This window comes from Ailuropoda melanoleuca, chromosome 4 (assembly GCF_002007445.2).
Source record: "Ailuropoda melanoleuca isolate Jingjing chromosome 4, ASM200744v2, whole genome shotgun sequence".
In the NCBI taxonomy this organism is placed as follows: Eukaryota; Metazoa; Chordata; class Mammalia; order Carnivora; family Ursidae; genus Ailuropoda; species Ailuropoda melanoleuca.
In genome coordinates, this window is record NC_048221.1 from 729,346 (window position 1) to 740,126 (window position 10,781).

Below are 10,781 nucleotides of genomic sequence, written 5' to 3' on the forward strand. Positions count from 1 at the left end.
CGCCGACAGAAGCACACCTGCTGGCGGGATGGAGGTGCCGGTCAAGGCCAACAGGTGCAGTCCGGGGGCCGTGCGCGCTCCAGGACTCTTCACTGAGCCGCCAGCCCCCTGCGGGAGCCCAGCTCTGGGGCACTTAGGGAGGCCGACGCCGATGGCTGGGATGGAAGGCACAGGGGCGATGCTTCAGGAGGGCCACGTGGCGCGGGCAGCAGCTGCACGCAGGCGAGCCCAGCACCACCTGCGGACTCGTCCAGCCACGTGCCCACGCCTGCTCTGCTCCAGGCGCGCACACGCACACACAGGAAGAGCCTCGTTCCCACTGTCTTGGGTGGAAATGAAACAGGGTGGGGTGACCCTGAGAAATCCGGGGTCTGGGTGCCCAGAGAGGAGCAGAGTGGGTGCCCGGTGGGGCCTGGAAGGGGTGGTGGTTGGGGGCTGGGGCCATGTCCGGTGACCATCTGGGGACAGTGTGAGACAATATGATGGAGGACCTTGAAGAAAACAAATAGAAGCGGCTGCAGATTACACGTCTGGGAGAAGAAGAGGAAACAGGAAAGAGGAAGGAAACAAATCTCCCCAGCGACACGTGTTTGAAATGCAGATGACACTGTGCAGCCTGCCCTGAAATGCCTAATAGTCGAAATGAAAGGCTTCTTAAAAAAAATCAAAGGCAAACAGGATGGGAACTCAATGGGGCCTAATCCTTGGCTCTTTGCTGAGGAGACAGTGCAGTGCACCACCCTCTCCTGGTCTGGGAGTGCAGGTGTCTCGCTGGAGCGGGGACGAGGCCGCCGGAGAGCCTCCGAAGGGGGCGGCAGCAGGGCCATGTTCCTGACGGGGCGTCTGTCGCCCTCTGACCCCAACACTGAACACGTCAGGAAACATCCCACATGGTGCGGGAAATGCCTGGCTTGTAGGGATGGGGTTTATAAAAGTTTTTCTTAATGTTGTACGATACACATAAAATTCAAGATTGTAACCATCTCCAGGTGCACAGCTCCGCGGCATGAAGCACACTCACCCCGTCCTGCAGCCACCCCCACCCTCGGGTCCAGAACGTTCCGTCTCCCCACACAGAGACTCTGTCCCCAGGAAGCACAGACTCCCCAGCCCCTGCCCCAGCCCTGGCTCCCACCATCCACTCTCTGTCTGTGTGGACGGGACTCCTCTGGGAGCCTCCTGGGAGTGGGGTCCTGTGGGATGTGTCCTTCTGGGTCTGGCTGCTCTCACTGAGCCCGGCATCCTCGGGGTCCATCCACGTCGTGGCCGGTGTCAGGGTCCCTTCCTTTCTAGGGCTGGGTCGTGTTCCAGCACGTGGACGGACCGCACGGTGTGTCCTTCCTCTGCAGATGGGACACCTGGGGTGCTCCCCACTTCCGTCTACTGTAAACAGTGCTGGTGTGAACACGGGGTGCAGATTATCTTCTTGATACTTCAGTGCTTTCAGTGCTTTTGGGTAGATACCCAGAGTGGGACTGCCGGGTCATATGGTCCTTCTATTTTTAACTTTCTGAGGAGCTGCCAGACTCATTCCCACAGCAGCTGCGCCATGCTCCCTCCAAGCCCACAGCTCAGCCAGCAGCCAGGCCCGGCGGGGGCAGATCCCAGGGCGGGCACATGTGTGCAGGGACGCCAGGCACGGAGTCCTTGCGGTGGCGGGGACGCAAGCAGAAGCTGGTAGCAGTTACCCAGGCTGCACTCTCTGTCTGCTCAGGCTACCACCACAAAATACCGCACCAGGGGACCTAGACGTTCCTTCTCTCCCAGTCCTGGAGACCAGAAGTCTGAAAGCAAGGTGGTGGCAGGGCTGCTTTCTCCTGCGGCCTCTCCCCGGGGTGTGCAGACGGCCATCTTCTGCCCGCGTCCTCACACGGTCTCCCGTGCCCTAATCGCCTCTTCTTATAAGGACACCAGTCCTATTGGGTTAGGACCCACCCTTGGGACCTCATTCTAACTTAATGACCTCTTTAAAAACCCTGGATCCACATACAGTCACATCCTGAGGATTAGGGAGGACTTCAACATATGGGTTTGGAGAGGACACAATTCAGCCCGTAACAGCAGCAGAAACAAGTTAACGGCACGCACACTGCGTGATTAAAACAGATTTATACCTCACAGTTCTAGAGGTCAGGAGGCCCCGGTCATGCTCACGGGGTCAAAATCGCTGGGCCACACTCCCTCTGCAGGCTCCTTCCTGCCCCTTCTGGCTCCTGGGAGCCCCAGGGGTCCCTTGGCTTGTGGGTGCGTCCCTCCAGTCTCTGCCTCCAGCTTCACACGGCTTCTCCTTTATGTGTGCGTTAAATCCCCCTGCCTCTGCCTTATCAGGGCCCCTGCGATGACACCAGGACTCAGATAATCCAGGATCATCTCCCGTCAAGATCCTTAATTTAGGGGCGCCTGGGTGGCACAGTGGTTAAGCGTCTGCCTTCGGCTCAGGGCGTGATCCCGGCGTTATGGGATCGAGCCCCACATCAGGCTCCTCCGCTACGAGCTTGCTTCTTCCTCTCCCACTCCCCCTGCTTGTGTTCCCTCTCTCACTGGCTGTCTGTCTCTGTCGAATAAATAAAATCTTTATTAAAAAAAAGATCCTTAACTTAATCACATCTAAAAATTCCTTTTCTGCTAGACAGCGTCCATAGGTTCCAGGAGTTAGGATATGGGTGTCTTTCCGTGGCCATTTTAGCTTCTCACACCACCCCCAAGATCATTACTGGGCTACGAAAAGCAGTGGGGAACCGACACACGCTGCCCCGGGGACAGACCCGAGCCCACGATGCTCAGGGAGGGAACCAGACGCAGAAGGCCCCGTGGCGTGTGAGTCCACGTGGCGTGTCCAGAACAGGCACATCACAGGGGTGGTGAATGCTAATGGGGACAGGGCTTCTTTTGGGGTGATGGAACGTTCTGGAACTAGACAGAGGTTAGTGGTTGCACAACACTGTGAACTGCACACTTTAAATGGGTAAGTTGTATTGTATGCAAATTTTATCTGCATAAACCTACAATAAAATTTTGATTAGAAAAGGCAGCCAACATGTTTTTTAAAATATTTTATTTTGAGTGAGAGAGACAGAGAGCAAGAGCGCGCGTCAGCGGGGGGAGAGCCAGTCCTCGAGCAGACTCCCCGCTGAGCAGGGAGCCCTGCACAGCCCTCGATCTCAGGACCCTGAGCCGAAATCAAGTGTCGGACGCTCGACCAACTGAGCCACCCAGGCGCCCGCCCCGTCATGTTTCAAAATATGCATCTCATAAGCAGTTTTCCTCAGTTCCTGGAGGCCTGTGTGCACACACTCATAGACACACTGTTGAAGGCGTTCCCCTGATCAAGACGAGGCTCCAACTGGTACATACCAAAGGTTCTTGCAGAAATAGTGATATCAACATAATGTTCCCAGAAGTTCCATTTGCCCCTTTGGAGAAAAGTCTATAAATCCAATTACTAAACAGGGTTGCCAGATTTGCCAAATAAAAATACAGAACACCCAGTTATTGTTGAAATTTATATATATAACAGATACATCTTTAGGGTGTAATGAAACACTCAGACTAAGTGGTCGACTGTATGTTAATAACGTATCTACCCAGCATTTACTCCGTATCTAACATGGACCCAGCAATTCAGTCCTGTATTTTACCTGGAGAAGTGTGACGGGCAAGACTGCTAACAACTCTGAACCATGGTGAGGAACTCACTAACTGTGAGGTTTTGATGGGTTGAATGTGTCTCCCAAAAGTTATGCCGAAGTCCTAACCCTCGGGAACCTGTGAATGGGCCTTATTTGGAAATAGGGTCTTTGCAGATGCAAGTTAGTAGTTAAGATGAGGTCACACTGGGTAGGAACGGACCTAGAACCAACGAGCAGTGTGCTTATAAGATGAAGGGAATGTGGACACAGACACATGGAGGAAAGACTGGTCCATAAACCAAGAGACACCAAAGCCAAGAGAGGCTGGAAGAGGCAGGGAGAGGAGCCTCCAGAGGGAGCAGGGCCCTGCGACACCTTCAGGCCGGAGTTTTGGTCTCCTGGAGTAGGAGGCAGCAAATTTTGCTTGTCGTCCTTTGTTACAACCACCCTAGAAAAGTAACACAGATACGATCTATGATCTGTGCAGAAACTCCGGCCAGGCAACCCAAGCTGTCCATCCATGTTTCATCTCGATCCGTTAATCCTGGGCACATCCCACAGGACAGCCCGGGTGGACGGTGCCAAGTCACGAGCCCTGTGAGGAACCACCTTGGACGTGCTGAATGCAAACGGCCAAAGCCAGATTCAGCGAGGCAGGAGGTGGTGAAGGAGACAGACGGGGCTCTCCCCTCCTCCCACAGTGGCCCACCACCCAAAGGGAAGTCCCGATGGGCAGCTGGAAGTTCCGGGGAAGAAAGCCGCCTGCTGTGACTCAGGCTGTCCTTTCTCTCATTTTTTCACTCACCAGGCAGTGAGCCCATGCTGGGAGCAGGGACCAAGCTTGTCCCAGGGACAGCCCAGGGCACGAGCGGACCCATTCGAGGCTACCTCCAGGAATGATGGCAGGGGGCAATGGCATGATGGCAATGGCCACAGGCTCATTCGGGGGGATCCTGCCTCTAGGGGACACTGGGCAACGTCCAAGGACGTCTGTGGTTGAGATGACTGGGGGCGCTCCTGGCATCAAGTGGGTGGGGACTAGGGGTGCTGTTCAACTCTCCCTGGTGCCCAGGAAGGCCACAAACGGCAGCTCTGCGCAGGAGGGGAGACTGTGGCATCAAAGCCAGTTAGTGCCACAACTGGGATCCGCGCGGAGAACAGGAGCGCACGGCTTCTTCACGGCTGCCGGCAAAGCCATCGATAGACCCTGCAGGCCAAGTGGGGGCCTGGGCCCCCGGGACAGCCGATGGTGGGGCAGCCTGCTGGGAAGGGGGTCAACAAGATGGGCACACAGCAGTTAGTTCAGCAGCCTGGAGGGGCCAGACCCACACCAGGGAAGCATGACATAGGTGCTTTTAAAATATTTTACTTTTTTGGTCACCTTTTTAAAAAACAACGATAGAGGTAATACAGGCCCAATGTAACCCAACAGAGCTCAGGAACATGACGGAATCCCGTCCGCCGCCTCCTCCAGGACTGCCCTGCACCCACCGGGCGGCCGGCGTCCGCACAGCCCCGTGGCTGGGTCAACACTCAGAGTCTCGGCGGGACGAGGAGCGCCAGGGAGCACTAGGGTTGCTCCAACCGGGAGCGTGGTCTCCTCGGCTCCTTGCATGCGGCAGGTGCCTTCCAGGCCCCTTGTGCTCGCGGAGCTGTCCGGGGCCCGGCTCCGCTGCCCACCTGTAAGGCTGGCTGGCAGCTCGTCCTGTGCTTCAGCTCAGGGAGGCCTGGCCAAGCTCTGTTCCACCGCACAGGGGCCCCCGAACGGGGCGTCGGCAGGGGCCGTGACCTCCTCTCCCGGCTCCTCTCCCTCGCCTCCAAAACGGCGGCGACCTCCTCCCGCTGAGCTTAGTGGCTTCTCCGTGCACCCTTTCCCCTCACATCCCAAGGGCTGCCCCGACCGCTCCCTAGTGCTAAAAAGGTATTTTCCTAAAAAGCCCACTGGCGTCTCTAGAATGTGTTCTGGTACCGGCTGGTAAAACGAACTCTTCCCCGTCCTGTACGACACAACAATGAATGATACGCCCTCTCCCACGGGCAGGAGGTCAGCGTCCAGCCGAAGACAAGTACGCAGACCAGTACATACATTACAGCGTAAACCCGCGACACCGCATGATGCGACAAACACCCGCGGCTCAGCGTCTGTGAACAACAAAGGTTCGTTTCTCTCACGCGCTACGGGGACCGTGCCGAACAGTGTCCCCCTGCAAAGTCACGTCCACCGGAAACCTCAGAACCTGATTAAGATGAGACTATAATGGAGTAGGATGGGCCTTGACTTCAATGATGGGTGTCCTTACAAAAAGAGGAAACAGGGACACAAGGCAGGGAAACAGTCCATGTGAAGACGGAGGCAGAGAGGGGAGGGATGTGTCCACAAGCCAAGGACGGCCAGAGCCCCAGGAGCTGGGAGACAGAGATGGGACAGCCCTCCCTCAGAGGCCCGGAAGGAACCAGTCCTGCCTAGACTGCAGACTTCTCCAGAAGCAGGAGATCATAACAGCTACTGGTTTAACTGGACCTCAGACTTCTCCAGAAGCAGGAAATCATAACAGCTACTGGTTTAAGCCACCAGGCGACGGTGCTGTCACAACAGCCAAAGGAACTCCGCCACCAGTCATCCACTACAGCTGTGGGGCTCAACTGTGTCACTGTCCTCCTTGCTCTCAGGCCTGGCCGGGTCAGGGGCGGCAGCCAGCATCCAGGGCAGAACCGGTTCCTGGGGTGGGCAGAAAGGAGAGGAGGGTGAACACATGTGGCCACAGTGCTGGGCTCACATTTCTTCCACTGGCACCCATACCACAGCCATGCCTGCATTGACTGGGGCAGGAAGCGTGAGTCACCCTGTGCCATCAGGAGGGAGAACTACACAGACGGGAACCCCACCAGCGACCACCACACCGCAGGTGCAGACCAGCTGTGGGCTCCCAGGGAGGGCTCCCTGAAGCAGCTGAACCTTGACCGGGGCCTCTGGAGGGCAAGGTGGCCGGGGAGACGATGGAAACAACAATCAAGGAAGGCGGGAGAGGGAGCTTGGGAACTCCAGCACGGCGGATGGAGGTGTGCCATGTGCTTGTCTTCTGCTCCGTAACAAGTGACAACAAACTTAGAGGCTTAAAACAACGCTCATCTGAACGTTTCTGTGGGTCAGGAGCCTGGGGGACACGTGGGTGGGTGCTGTGCTCAGGGTCTCTGCAGTGGTGATCCAGGGCTTGGCTGGGCCTATGCTGCCTCTGAGGCAGAGGCCCCTTCCAAGCTCACAGGGCTGTTGGTACGATTCCTTTCCGGGCAGCTGCATACCTGTGGTGTCCTGCTTCTCCTTGGCCACAGAAGAGTCCCTGTGACCTCAGGAGGACCCCCAGTCCCTCGTCTAAAGGGCTCTCCTGATGAGGTCAGGCCCACCAAAATAATTTCCTTTTTCATTAACTAAAGGTCAACTGATTTTTTAAAAAGATTTTATTTACTTATTTGACAGAAAGGGGGGACAAGGGAGAGCACAAGCAGGGGGAGCAGCAGAGAGAGAGGGAGAAGCAGGCTCCACACTGAGCAAGGAGCCCGATGCCAGGCTTGATCCCAGGACCCGGAGATTATGATTTCCTGGGATAATGACCTGAGCTGAAGGCAGACACTTAACCAACTGAGCCACCCAGGTTTCCCTAAAGGTCAACTGATGAAGGACCTCCATTCCATCCAGAAGATCCTTTCACCTCTGCCCTGTACCATATAGTCAGAGACATGACACCCATCACATCACAAATTCTATTCACACCCAAGGGGAGGGGATTACACAAGGTCGTGAGCCACTGACTGTCTTAGTGTTTTGCCTGCCACACTGTCAAAGACACAGAGCAGGCAAGAGCCTGGGCCGGATAGCCCACAGGAGGCAGGGAGGACAAGAGCTGGTGGTGCGGCTGCTCGCACCTGAAGTCTCGGCAGGAGACACCTAGGACGTGTGGGTGCCTATTTGGGGTCTCTTCTCAGCCCCCCCAGAGGCACAGTAGCAGCCTTCCCTCTACCTGACACGCTAGGGGCTAAGGGTCCTGAGTACCACAGACCCTGCTCTGGTCTACGTGGGGCTTCCTGGCACAGTCCCCCAGGAAGCCCCCCAGGGAGGCATCTACCCACTTGGGCACTCACCCAGTCACTCAATCCTCATCTCTTCTGGACCGCACTCCGAGGGTCCCGACCCACAGACCCCAGAGGGAAGGCCAGGCTCCTCCCCCAGGCTGGGTGGGGGACAGCAGCTCACAGGCGAGACACCCAATGAGGTCTCCCCTAACTCAGAGTGGGGAAACTGAGGCGGAGGCGACGTGCCCAAGGAGCCCAGCCAACCCGAATATGTAGGTGTTCTGTCCACCCCACAGCACCTGCCTCCCTGAGTAACTTCCCTGTGCCCACCAGGGCCCCAGCTGTGGGGTGCCAGGCAGCCTACAAGACACTCACAGGCAAGGGCCTGGTGACTCCTCTCAACCGCCCCTGGGCTGAAGTAGGGACAGGCTCTGATGCAGGGGTCGCTAGCTGTCCTCCGACGTCCCTTCCCCTCCGAGTAGCAGCACCTCCCTTACAACTGGGCGAGTGGCTCCTAGGATAAAGATAAGTTCCAGCCGGCCTGCAGCTGGCTACAGCTGTGCGCCTATGCTTGGATCTGGGAACGCAGGGCAGACGTGGTATGCCAGCCCCTAGATCACGCCCTCCACTCTTCCTCAATTTCCTGCATGGGATAGGTGGGTCTCAAAGACGTCCACACTCTCATCCCTGGAAACGATGCATACATGGGACTGACACTAGGGACCTCAAAATAGGGAGATTATCCGGCACGTGCACCACATGGAACACTACTCAAACAAAAAGGAGGAACTCCTGATGCACGTGAGCATTTGGAAGCCTCTCTGGGGTATCGTGCCGAGTGGGAAGAGCAGGTCTCCGAAGGCTGTGTGCTGTATGGTTGCGCTTACAGAGCATTCTCAGGGAATGAGAGATGGGGAGCAGATCTGTGGTGCCCAGGGACGAGGGATGGCAGCAGGGTGGGTGGGGGTCTAGCAGGGGTAGCTGGAGGGGGCTCTCTGTAGCTATGTCTTGACTAGGGTGGGGGGTACACAAATCTACGCATCATACAATGGCTCAAAGCTCCACACACCACTGTGTCATGTCAGCGTCCTGATTGTGATACTGTATCACAGACACGCAAAATAAAGCCACAGGGGGAAGTGGAGTGATAAGTACAAGGTTCCTCTCTGGACTCCTTCTGCAAACTTCTGTGAATCTATGATTACTATAAAATAATAAATTAGAAACAAAAACAAAACACCCACCTAGGGCACACCTAAGCCCTGAGGGACTCCCTCTGGTTCCCCAGCCCTTGTTCCTGGCCTCACCAGGCATCACTTACTTTCTCTGACAAGTAGGGCCTTCCACCACCCCAGGGCCTTTGCATGGCCCCCTAAGCTCTGAAAACTCTCCCCCAGTCCCCACGCCATTCAGACATCAGGTTTTCAGGCTAAATGTCATTTCCATGATCCCCTCCACCCCCGAACCCTGGCCACAAACAAAACTGTCTCTGTTACTCTCTTGGTTTCTCGAACCCCTCCTCTATTAGCTTTGTCAGAACCTGTGTGTGGTTCATGGTACAACGGGTCACAGTCTGGGCTTTGGAGCTAGATTTCCCGTTTCACATCTCAGTTCTGGGGGAGCCTAGGGGGCTCAGTCGGTGAAGCGTCTGCCTTTGGCTCAGGTCATGATCCTGGGGTCCTGGGATGGAGCCCCGCATAGGACTCCCTGCCCAGGGGGAAGGCTGCTTCTCCCTCTGCCTGTGCTCCCCCACCCTGCTCATTCTCTCCTTCTGGAATAAATAAAAAAAATAATCTTAAAAACACTGTCTCAGCTCTGACTTGAACGAATGGGTCAACTTTCTTCTCTTCGGGTTTCCTTGTCTGTAAAATGGGTTGTGCTCCTGGGAACCTTGGGTGGCCATGGCAGACTCCAGTGACGCCGTCGGAGCGAGTGTGCACCCCTCCGAGGGTGGAGAAGCCCTGAGCGCACAGGCAGAGGCACCAGCCCGGCTGCCGATGGCCCCCCTCCAAGCACACATGTGACAGCCAGGGCGCACGCAGAAGCACCCAGGGGGAACCCAGGCCAGGCTGCAGAAGGGTGAGGAAGCAAGCTTGGTTCTGGCTAATAGGCTTTGCGCTGCTTTGTGGTAGAGGGATAACCAAAGTAACGGGGTAGTCGTGGCACCGACCTTCTGCGGTTCCCGCCATAAACGAAGGTGGTAACTGTAAAGGGCTGGGATGCTGCCGTCACTACTGTTACGTGTCTTCTCCACCAGACTGAGCTCCCTGAGCGCCACTTTCCTCAGCACTGAACGCCCAGCCCGGGTGGCAGGCAGTTCCTGAAACAGCTGCCGCACACCCCACACCCGAGACGCCCCGCTGCGCGACAGGTTACTGCTACAGCAGCTCCAAGGCCTAGCACGGACGCCGCGGGAACACCCCTGAACAAGGCACACCCTCTGGGGCTCAGTTCAGGCTTCCGGGAAGCACTCCTTCCCCCGCGAACGCGGCGGCGTTCGCCGTCCTGCTCGCGCATCTGGGAGGGTCTCCGTGGATTTCGGCGAAGCCCACTGCGCTGCTGGAAACTCGCGGGACTCGCCTGCGCACGACGCACGGCACGGCTCTCGGAGCACATCTGACAGAAGCGACACTGCGGGCCGGGGCTCTGAACGCCGGAAGGCCCGGGGCGGACGAGGTCAAGCGGCGGTCCGGGAAGGGCTCCTTGGCGCTGCCCCGTGGCCCAGCGTGCCGAGGGCCTGGCGGCGCGGCTTCCACCGCGGCTAACCTGCGGACGGATGAGCGGCGTGTTAACCTCGTTACTGACCCACGACGACTGCAGCCACGTTCAGACCCACGCAAGGCCGAGGGCGAGCCGGCCCAAACCACAGCTGAACCCGCACTCTGCAAACCCGCCTCCGAACTCGGACTCCACCACCGTCGGCACCCATCCCACCCCCTCATTAGGGCCCCAAGGGGACCTCAGCGAGCACCGTGCCCAGGCCCAGAACCCGGACACCGTCTACACCGTCTACACCCGCAGGCGGGAACAGGGCACAGCGCCGGCTCTCCGGTGCCGGGCGCTTCCGGCGGCGGTGCCTTCCTG

At 57.3% G+C, this 10,781-nt stretch overlaps 1 long non-coding RNA gene across 1 annotated transcript; it reads right to left on the reverse strand.

Annotated features, from left to right (window-relative positions):
- Positions 1–3,039: 3,039 nt before the first annotated feature.
- LOC117801819 lies at positions 3,040–10,679 on the reverse strand. The gene is made up of 3 exons (XR_004624540.1): positions 10,657–10,679; positions 9,868–10,463; positions 3,040–6,348 (listed from the first exon to the last, which is right to left on the reverse strand). It is a non-coding gene; the product is annotated as an uncharacterized LOC117801819 (long non-coding RNA).
- Positions 10,680–10,781: the final 102 nt, after the last annotated feature.